The following is an 11,246-nucleotide window of genomic DNA, read 5'->3' as shown; positions in this document are numbered from 1 at the left end:
ATTCAATACAGTAGTGTTAACTATAGGCACCATATTGTACATTATATTCCACAGACTTATTGAGTTCTGTGGAACTGTACAAATTGGAAATTTGTACCCTTGACCAACATCTCCCCATTTCCCCCATGCCCAGTCCCTGGTGACCACCCTTCTTATATTTAAAGGTAATTCAATACTTAACGCTACCCATGTCTGGGCACTCAAAAGATCTTTTCATTTTTCTTAATGCCCAATAATTTTGCTAGAGTCTGGTTGGCAGGTTTTCATTCTGAGTCAGTATTCTTTGACATGGTGTGTTCCTTTTCAGAACAAGTTTCAGTCCTTTACTATTTTTTAACCTCAATGTCCATTGAGTCGGTGATGCCATCCAACCGTCTCATCCTCTGTCGTCCCCTTCTCCTTCCACCTTCAATCTTTCCCAGCATCAGGGTCTTTTCAAATGAGTCAGTTCTTCGCATCAGGTGGCCAAAGTATTGGAGTTTCAGCTTCAGCATCAGTTCTTCCAATGAATATTCAGGACTGATCTCCTTTAGGATGGACTGGATGGATCTCCTTGTTGTCCAGTGAACTCTCAAGAGTCTTCTAAAACATCACAGTTCCAAAGCATCAATTCTTTGGCACTCAGCTCTCTTTAGAGTCCAAAACTCACATGCATACATGACTACAGGAAAAATCAAAGGCTTAACTAGATGGACTTTTGTTGGCAAAGTAATGTCTCTGCTTTTTAATATTTGGTCATAACTTTTCTTCCAAGGAGTAAACATCTTTTAATTTCATGGCTGCAATCACCATCTGCAGTGATTTTGGAGCCCAGAAAAATAAAGTTAGCCACTGTTTCCACTGTTTCCACATCTATTTGCCATGAAGTGATGGGACCAGATGCCATGATCTTAGTTTTCTGAATGTTGAGTTTTAAGCCAATTTTTTCACTCTTCTCTTTCATTTTCATCTAGAGGCTCTTAGTTCTTCTTCACTTTCTGCCATAAGAGTGGTGTCATATGTATATCTGAGGTTATTGATATTTCTCCCGGCAATCTTGATTCCAGCTGATGCTTCATCCAGCCTGGCATTTCTCAAGATGTCCTCTGCATATAAGTTAAATAAACAGAGTGACAATATACAGCCTTGACGTACTTCTTCCTGATTTGGAACCATTCTGTTGTTCTATGTCTGGTTCTAACTGTTGCTTCCTGACCTGCAGAATGTTTCTCAAGAGGCAGGTCAGGAAGTCTGGTATTCCTATCTCTTTCAGAATTTTCCACAGTTTGTGGTGATCCACACAGTCAAAGGCTTTGGCATAGTCAATATAGCAGAAATAGATGTTTTTCTGGAACTCTCTTGATTTTTTGAGGATCCAACAGATGTCAATTTGATCACTGGTTCCTCTGCCTTTTCTAAAACCAGTTTGAACATCTGGAAGTTCATGGTTCATGTACTATTTAAGCCTGGCTTGGAGAATTTTGAGCATTACTTTACTAGTGAAGCAAGTGAGAAGCCCTACTCTGAGGGGTGACGTCACATGTCTTACGGCAGAAACTCTGTCAGGGATTTATACCAACCCACCGATGGACTTCCCTGGTGGCTCAGATGGTAAAGTGCCTGCCTGCAATGCCAGAGACCCGGGCTCAATCCCTTTGTTGGGAAGATCTCCTGAAGAAGGAAATGGCAACCTGCTACAGTATTCTTGCTTGGAAAATCCCATGGACTGAGGAGCCTGGCAGGCTACAGTCTATGGGGTCACAAAGAGTCAGACAAGACTGAATGATTTCACTCTCACTTTCACTTTTACTACCGTGTGAGATGAGTGCAATTACGCGGTAGTTTGAGCGTTCTTTGGCATTGCCTTTCTCTGGGATTGGAATGAAAACCGACCTTTTCCACTCCTCTGGCCACCGATGACTTTTCCAAATTTGCTGGCATATTGAGTGCAACACTTTCACAACATCCTCTTTTAGGATTTGAAATAGCTAGGCTGGAATTCCATCACCTCCACTAGTTTTGTTCATAGTGATGCTTCTTAAGGCCCACTTGACTTCACGTTCCAGAGTGTCTGGCTCTAGGTGAGTGATCACACCATCGTGATTATCTGGGTCATGAAGATCTTTTTTGTACAGTTCTGTGTATTCTTGCCACCTCTTCTTAATATCTTCTGTTCCTGTTAGGCCCATATAATTTCTCTCCTTTATCGAGCCCATCTTTGCATGAAATGTTCCCTTGGTATCTCTAATTTTCTTGAAGAGATCCCTAGTCTTTCCCATTCTATTGTTTTCCTCTATTTCTTTGCACTGATCACTGAGGAAGACTTTCTTATCTCTCCTTGCTATTCTTTGGATTTTAGTGACTGCTAAAATATTAGAGACAGACAGAAAGAAAGACCAGTAGCAGTCAAGGAAAAATATGTGCATGAGAAATTGTCAGGGAATGTTTGACGGGAGGATTCCTACGTGCTGTCTCTCATGAGTCCTTTGTCCCTCTTCAAGCGGAACAGCACGCTGCTCCCAGGGACTGAGGTCATTGTGTGAGGCAAGCATGAGTCTCCTTTAGTAAACATTCTCTTTAGGACAAAACAGCTTAATCTCCTTCCCCTTACTTGAGATATAGACTGTCTCCTGACCTTGTGACTAACATTACCCCTTGTTCCCTTGGTAACGGTTGCTGTACATTTGGTTTTCTGATCTCTATCATTCCCGAAAGAAGTTTCTTGTACTGCAGCCTATATATACTCATAAAAAAATCATTAAAGCACCTTTGCTCCATCAGAGCTTAGGTCCCCGGGTCTTTTTTGTTTCTCTCTCTCTCTCTTTCTCTCTTTCACTTTCTTATCGTCGACTCCGCACCACAAGATTCCGGTCCATTAAAGGACCCCAACAAGAAAATATATCTGAGATAGAGTAAGCACTAGGTATTAAAAATAGTTAAAGAATATCTTTAATGTAGTCAAAATGTTAGAGAATACATACTTTAGGAATTTACTTTCTGAATGTATTTTTCGTGTGTGTGTGTGTGTATGTGTGTGTGTGTGTGTATTGCTTTCATGCTCAGTTGCTAAGTCATGTCCAACTCTTTGGGGCTCCATAAACCATAGCCTGGCAGGCTCCCCTGTCCATGGGATTGCCCAGGCCAGAATACTGGAGTGAGTTGCCATTTCCTTTTTCAGGTGATTTTCCTGACCCAGGAATCGAATCCACATCTGCACTGGCAGGCGGATTCTTTACCAACGAGCCACCAGGGAAGCAAAAAATTGCTTACAGAGAAGCTTATCAGGCGATATTGAGAATAGCAGCAGAAACTGGGAGTAATTTAACTCACTCCAACAGCAGGTGAATTTAAGAGTGCTAAAATAATGTCTGAAGGGGGCACATCATTCTGTGGATCTAGAATCTCAAATCTAATCACATAGAACTCTTCCAAGGAACAAACAGCCATGTTGATAAGAAACAGATAACATCTTAACAGAAACCTATTTGGGAAAAGAGGGACAATTTAAAATCAAAAAGAAAAGAAAGACAATTCAAGAGAAATCTTTAACTTCAAAGCTAGACAAAAATGATCCAACATACACAGAAAAGAAGAGAAACCCAGAAATATAATGAAAGCAAGGGAACAAAACAAATACTAAAATTTAGAGTTTATAAAACTTCTCATTAGGTTAAAAAATAATAAAGGACTGAAACTTGTTCTGAAAAGGAACACACCATGTCAAAGAATACTGACTCAGAATGAAAACCTGCCAACCAGACTCTAGCAAAATTATTGGGCATTAAGAAAAATGAAAAGATCTTTTGAGTGCCCAGACATGGGTAGCGTTAAGTATTGAATTACCTTTAAATATAAGAAGGGTGGTCACCAGGGACTGGGCATGGGGGAAATGGGGAGATGTTGGTCAAGGGTACAAATTTCCAATTTGTACAGTTCCACAGAACTCAATAAGTCTGTGGAATATAATGTACAATATGGTGCCTATAGTTAACACTACTGTATTGAATGCCTAAAATTTGCTAAGAGAGTATATTTTAAGTGTTCTTGGCTCACACAAAAAGGTAACTATGTGAGATGAGGGATATGTTTATTACTTTGATTGCAGTAATCATTTCACAATATGTATGTATGTCAAATCACATACTTATAAAAATCACATGTGCAACTGAGATATATGTAATTTTTATTTGTCAATCATATTGTAGTAAAGCTAAAAAATAGAAAATAAAAGCAAAGTAATCAAGGTTAATTACTAAAAACTAAATAAAATTTATTCCATTTCAATGAAAAAAAGCAGTTAACTAAAATTAAACAGGTTTTTTTTTTTTAAAGTAAACTTAGGGAATTTGTTTGTGGAGAAATGTCAAATATAAAAGATATAAAATAAAGCTTTTTTATAATAAAGACTATAAGTACAGTTCATTGTACATGTAGGTGAAAAACTAATGGTGCATACCAAACCAGGATGGCAGTGACTAATGACAAAGGCAATGATATTGGTGAAAGTATGATGCTATTCATGGTAATGACTGAAGTGGTCATGGTGAAGATAATGATAATGAAGCCAAAAATGTCCAGCTTCTAGCATTAGGTACCAGACTTACCAGGCAGGATAACTCTCCCAGTGGAAGAAAAATTAATACACCTGGGAGGTAACATAGTTTTCATAGAGCAAGTGGAAACACACTAATTGTTCATTGAGGACCCAGTCTCTGGAGCAGGCATTCCAGGAGAGTGTCTACCTACACATAAAAATAGCCAGTGCCCCAGTCTCTGTGACCCATTTCTATGACTGGGACTGGTTGGTCCCATTAACTGAAAATAGATGTAAATCTTGTAGCTTTCTATTTTCTGATATTTATTTCTTGAGCACTGGAAAGCCAAGTACCTCCTAAGATTTCCAGGTAACAATGTTTCAGTTTTCCTCAACACGGATTTTCAGTTATGGTTTTAAGGCAGTTGTGCAAGATGAGAACAAGGTATCTTCCATGAATTCCTTTTTCTACTACAGACCTTTTATACACACTATTTTCAATCATATGTCTCCCTTTTCAGAACTTTTCCCCTCACTTGGAAAGGAAATATATTTGCCTTTATAATTCTGATTGCTTTCGTTAGCAGAAGTTCTTAGCTTCTGGCGAGCTGATAAAACTACTAGTAAGATTTTTAGCAACTAACAAGAAATTTAACGGTCACTTATAAATTAGCTAGAAGATTACAGAAATAATATCACTGTTGCCCATGATTTTGTATTCAATAGAAAAGGTGTTTACATCAAAAGACAAGAATTAAAATCTTTACTTCATAACAATATTCTGTTTTCTGGAACTTTGATTGCTAGTACAGGGATGTTTGTGAATCTTCTGTTCTATATCATTTTAGGAGATTCTGATTTGAGGGAAGAAGATATGTAAGATATGTTTTAAATCTGCTGTCATTATCTAGATGAAAATCACTTATATATTTTTCAAAAAATTGAAACACAATTCAAACTTCTATTACTATTATTGAAAAGTTAAATAACTTACTGCCAATAATTTAAGGTATAAATTTTATTATAAAGCAAATTTCCTTATCTTCAGTACCAAAATGAACAGAAGTGATATTACTGTTGCTGAACAAGTCAGTCAGTGTTTTTTAATGCTACAGAACAAAGCAGGTTACAAACCAACCTGCTATACCAGTATAGCCAACCAGTATAAACCAACAAACTATATCAGTATAGTATGCTCACTTTGGCTAAAAAAGAAAAAACCTGTATATTAATGCACACATTTGTAAATACATATATGCATAGAAGAAGATCTAGTAGAACATAAATAGCAATTTTAGATTCTCAGTTGATAGAATATGACAATTTGATTTTCATCTGTGTTTTACTTGTCTACAATGCAGATATATTACTTTTGTACTCTTAAAAAAAGTTTCTGGAGATATAGCAATAAGATCCTTCATTGGCCTTAATGTACTATTTTAAGTTTACCTAAAATATAAAAATAAAGTTTCACAAAGCAACAAGTTATAGCCAGACAGCACAGTATGGTAAAAGCATAACAGACTCATGGCTACAACTCCTGAGTTCTGGGTTCAGTTCTACTTGTCATAGCCATATGACTTTGGGTGAATTGTGTAATTTGAGTGTCAGTTTCCTAGAACAGGAGTTTGCTAATGATTCCAGAAAGGATCAGATAGTAACTACTTTAGGCTCTGCAGTCCATAAGATCTCTGTTGCTACTCCTCAACTTCTGCCGTTCTATCAGGAAAGCAGTTTTGTGGCCTTTGTGTGCATGCTCAGTCACACCAAACTCTTTGCCACCCTATGGGCTCTAGCCCCCCAGGCTCCTCTGTCCGTGGGACTCTCCAGGCAAGAATGGGTTGCCAGGCTCTCCTCCAGGGCATCTTCCCAACCCAGGAATCGAACCTGCATCACCTGTGTCTCCTACATTGCAGGGGGATTCTTTACCATCTGGGCCATCAGGGAAGCCCCCTGTGACTTTTAAGGAAGGCTTAAAATCTCAACCGTTCAACCTTGGACTAACATAGTGCTGTAGGTCAATGACACGTTAATAAAAAAATAAATAAGTCAGAGAAAGGCAGTTTGATTTTTTTTTCATTTATTTGTATTAGTTGGAGGCTAATTATTTTACAATATGGTAGTGGGTTTTGTCATACACTGACATGAATCAGCCATGGTTTGGCAGTTTGATTTTAATCTTGTCTCTTTGCTATCTAATACCTACATTCTTAAGATTTATAGTTTATCAAATGAGTAAAAGAAAATCTCAGCACTTAATTTTCAAATAGCTGATGATTTTCTAGATATCACTCTATAAATTATTTATAGTTTGTTTTGGTATGGGTAAATGGTGTATGTGATTTCAGCTTTACAAAGGTATGGCGGTTTTAGTGCCCAGAATAGGTTTTATCATGAATAGGTTTTTCCACATGTAACTAAAAGATTGTGTATTTTGCTGCTCCTGTGTGGAGAGTTCCAAAAATGTCAGTTTGTGGGTATTTTCTCTGTCATTGCTAATCTTTCTACTAGTTCTGTCAACTAATTAAAAGAGTATTGCAGTCTCTAATGGTGGACCTGTATATTCTTTCTTTCTGTCAGTTTGGTTCATGTGTTTTGAAACACTGTTGATAAGTGAACTCGTTTAGAAGTCTCATGTCACTTTAATCAACTGGCTTCTTTATCAATCTGAAATGTTCCTCCTTATTTCTAGTAATATTTCCTGCTTTCAGATCTACTTTGCTCACTGCTGATATGGTCACTCTAGTTTTCCTTGCCTTGATAATTCCATGGTATATTTTTTTCTTTGTATTCAAAGTGGATTTCTTGGAAAACCATACAGTTGGGTAATGGCATTTATTCACTGTGAAAATCTCTGCATTTTCCTTAGACTATTTAAACTATTTGTATTTAAATCAGTCATCAAAATGTTTGAGCTTAAGTCTGCCATCTTGCAACTGTCCTTTATTCCACTCTTTCTTTTTCCTTTCCTTCTTTTAGACTGACAGTTTTGATGGTTATATTTTATCTCCACTATTAGCTTATTAGCTATAGATTTTTTATTATTTACTTGTTGTCCTACATTTTATAATATTCATTCTATCTGGATCTGTTCACCTGAAATGTGGCGTGGAATCACTGGTGCAATCATTGGGCTCACTATATATTTTTCCCTCCTCTCAGGAATCAGTTTGGTACTGCCTGTTGTCAGATGTCAGGAAATGATTGTTCATTGTGCCTCGTCTGCTTTTCTTGTTGTTTATGGTATAAATACAATTCCAGTATGAGTTCACCCTTCATGGGTGGAAGTAAGAAGCCCACTCACTAATTTTTAAGTACTTTAAATATGTTGTGAAATTTTCAGACTAAAAAAATATATATCATTTTCACTCACCTGCTCACCCATAAATTGAAATAACAAAAACTAAGATATGGATAGTTTTAAATGGTTATTTCATCCAATGACCAATCATGTTTAGAATTTGGGAAACTTTAACCGGAGTCAGAGAGGTGATCTTCCAGGGGCTTACATTTACCACTGACAATTTCTCAATAGAATCTACCAAATTACTTCCAGAAGTCAGTTTGCCAGAAGAAAAGTACTCTATGCTCTTATAAATTATGTTTCCTTCAGTTTTTTCTCATTGGGTGAAAAGGAAAATTGAAGAAAAGCCATCACAAGGAGATATGATACCCAGTGACAGGAACTGCTTCTCAAGACCAATTTTCAACTGCCATTTGACTTAGATGTACCAAGATTCCTTCCAGAGAGCCTCTTGGGCATCTGCATATAATGGCCATGGCTAAAAATCTTCTCTCCATTGATCATAGGTTGACTCCAAAAACGGAAAACCATGCGTAGTCATTTTGAAATCAACACAAGGAATAGAAAAATGATGAAGCAACAAGAGAGACTGATTATTCTAGACGATACACTTGGTATGAGGAAAGAAAGTGGCCACGGATCAGCTAGCCACTAAGGACAGCAGGATTTAGCAAAAAAGGGGACAAGGGAAAATGTCCATGTACCACTCAAATAACTTTGCTCTTGATCTGTGAGGTTCACTGTATTCTATTTCTACTTCCATCGACTCCTAAGCATGATCCAACATGAATTTTTCCTGAGTCTTTCAATGCAAGGAAGAGCAATCAATCTCAACCTCTTCCTCAGGAGCTTTATGTTACTCAGGATAAACTGCTTTCAGTGCCACAATTTCAAGCTACAAAACCATCTGATTGCAATAAACGAAAAGTTAAAGAAAAAATCTTTACTGCCTTCAGGTGAACTTTGCCACCTGCCCACAAACAGAGGACTCAGTGTCTAGAAAATGCCAGTGGGTCTGAATGACTGTAAGTCAGAACCTGACATACTATTTTTGAAATCTCATCAGGTGACTTTTATGTATAAGCAAAATTAAAAATAACTATCCTAGGACCTCAGGTTCAATGAAAAATCAGGACAAACTCCAGATGCCTAATGGAACTTTATATTTGTGTAACAGTTGAGTATTTGGAAAATATTTCATACATATTATTCCACTACATTTTTTAATTTTGGAAATTGATATTGTAACTCCATTTAATTCTCAACTGTGGAAACTCATTTGTCACTCAGTGATTGAAAGGGCTCTATCAGCCCACACTATCTCAGTGTAGGATAAGGTAACCACATGTTTTCATTTTATGGGTAATATTTTGAGATTACATAGATGCCAAAAGACTTTCTCTTTCTGGAGCAACATTCAACTGTAAACCTAGAACTAAAACACGAAAAAACAGGAGGGTGTTAAAATCTCCAGGGGTGGCCGTTTTATCCCCACCTTCGTATTCTTCAAGCCATGCAAAAATTATCTGAATCCTAGAAAATATTAGGAGTAAGTAATGTTAGTCACTCAGTCATGTCTAACGCTTTGCAACCCCATGGACTGTAGCCCACCAGGCTCCTCTGTCCATTGGATTCTCCAGGCAAGAACACCGGAGTGGGTTGCCATTCTCTTCACCAGGGAATCTTTCTGACCCAAGGATGGAACTTGGGTCTCCTTCACTGCAGGCAGATTTTTTACCATCTGAGCCACCAGGGAAGAAGGAGTGAAGGTATAAACAACTAGGAAAATGTGAGTTCAAGATCACTCACTGAGGAACAGAAGCTGATACCTTGCCTTACCAGAAAGTCTCCTACACAGTCATTCCTCAGTATCTGCAGGAGCTGCTGTGCCATGCTCAACTTTCTTATAAGTTTGGGGGAGAGCGGATACATGTATATGTATGGCTGAATCCCTTTGCTGTCCTCCTAAAACTATCACAGCATTGTTAATTGACTATACTTCAATATAACATTTAAAAACTTTTTAAATGACATAATACAATGAAGAGAGCCTTTTGAGTCCTGGATGCTGTTGATTGAACCCTCAGATGTGTATCCAACTGGTACCAAGGGCTGACTCTATACAGCCTTTCACAGGCTCTTCTTTCTTATCTCCACAGGGCCCCCAAACAGAGGAGAATGGCTGCAGAAAATCACTCCACAGTGACAGAGTTCATTCTTGGAGGTTTAACAAGTCGACCAGAGCTCCAGCTCCCCTCTTCTTCCTCTTCCTTGGGATCTACTCTGTCACCATGGTAGGGAACCTGGGCATGATAACCCTGATTTGTCTGAATGCTCAGCTTCACACCCCCATGTACTATTTCCTCAGCAATCTGTCCTTCGTGGATCTCTGCTACTCCTCTGTCATCACCCCTAAGATGCTGGCGAACTTTGTGTCAGAGAAGAACACCATCTCCTATGCAGGGTGCATGTCCCAGCTCTACTTCTTCCTGGTGTTTGTCATTGCTGAGTGTTACATGCTGACCGTGATGGCCTATGACCGCTATGTTGCCATCTGCAGACCTTTGCTTTACAACATCATCATGTCTCAAGGAGTCTGCTCCCTGCTGGTGGCTGGGGTCTATGCCATAGGATTCATTGGTTCAACCATAGAGACCGGCCTCATGTTGAAACTATCCTATTGTGATTCCCTTATCAGTCATTACTTCTGTGACATCCTCCCCCTCATGACGCTCTCTTGCTCTAGCACCTATGACGTTGAGATGACAACTTTCTTTTTGGCTGGATTCAACATCGTAGTCACCAGCTTAACAGTCCTTGTTTCCTATGCCTTCATCCTCTCCAGCATTCTCCATATTGCCTCCACAGAGGGACGATCCAAAGCCTTCAGCACGTGCAGCCCCCATCTTGCAGCTGTGGGATTATTTTATGGGTCTGCATCCTTCATGTACTTGAAACCCTCCACGGCCAGTTCCCTGGCCCAGGAGAACGTGGCTTCCGTGTTCTACACCACAGTGATCCCCATGCTGAACCCCCTGATCTACAGCTTGAGGAATAAGGAGGTACAGGCTGCCATCCAGAAAACTCTGAGGTGAAAACACTTTGAATGTAAATGTCATTATTTCTCAGGTTGAGAGTGGAATAGAAATATAGGGGAGTAACCCTCTAAAATTCACACACACATGAATGGAGAACAACTACTTCTCAACATGACTGATTGAATTTTTTCCATCTTTCCTTTCTCCCTTTCACATCTCTCATATCTCTTGTGTCTGCTTGCTGGTTTTGAGTTCATGTTTTCTTCCTTTAGGGATAGTTTGGTTTTGGTTTTTTTTTTTTTTCTTTTGCTTGTCCTTGGCCCTCTGACAAATATGTATCCATTTTGACTGGAACATAACATAAATTAGAACTTTGAGCAATGAGTTTAAG

The 11,246-nt window shown here is 38.6% G+C and overlaps 1 pseudogene; it reads left to right on the top strand.

The window, feature by feature from the left end:
* The first annotated feature begins 9,992 nt into the window (after positions 1-9,992).
* On the top strand, positions 9,993-10,912 carry LOC133066580 (olfactory receptor 8A1-like; annotated as a pseudogene).
* Positions 10,913-11,246: the final 334 nt, after the last annotated feature.

Source organism: Dama dama, chromosome 2 (genome assembly GCF_033118175.1).
Source record: "Dama dama isolate Ldn47 chromosome 2, ASM3311817v1, whole genome shotgun sequence".
Taxonomy (NCBI): Eukaryota; Metazoa; Chordata; class Mammalia; order Artiodactyla; family Cervidae; genus Dama; species Dama dama.
Note: the sequence above shows the minus strand (reverse complement) of the source record. Positions and strands in the feature narration are given on the sequence as shown.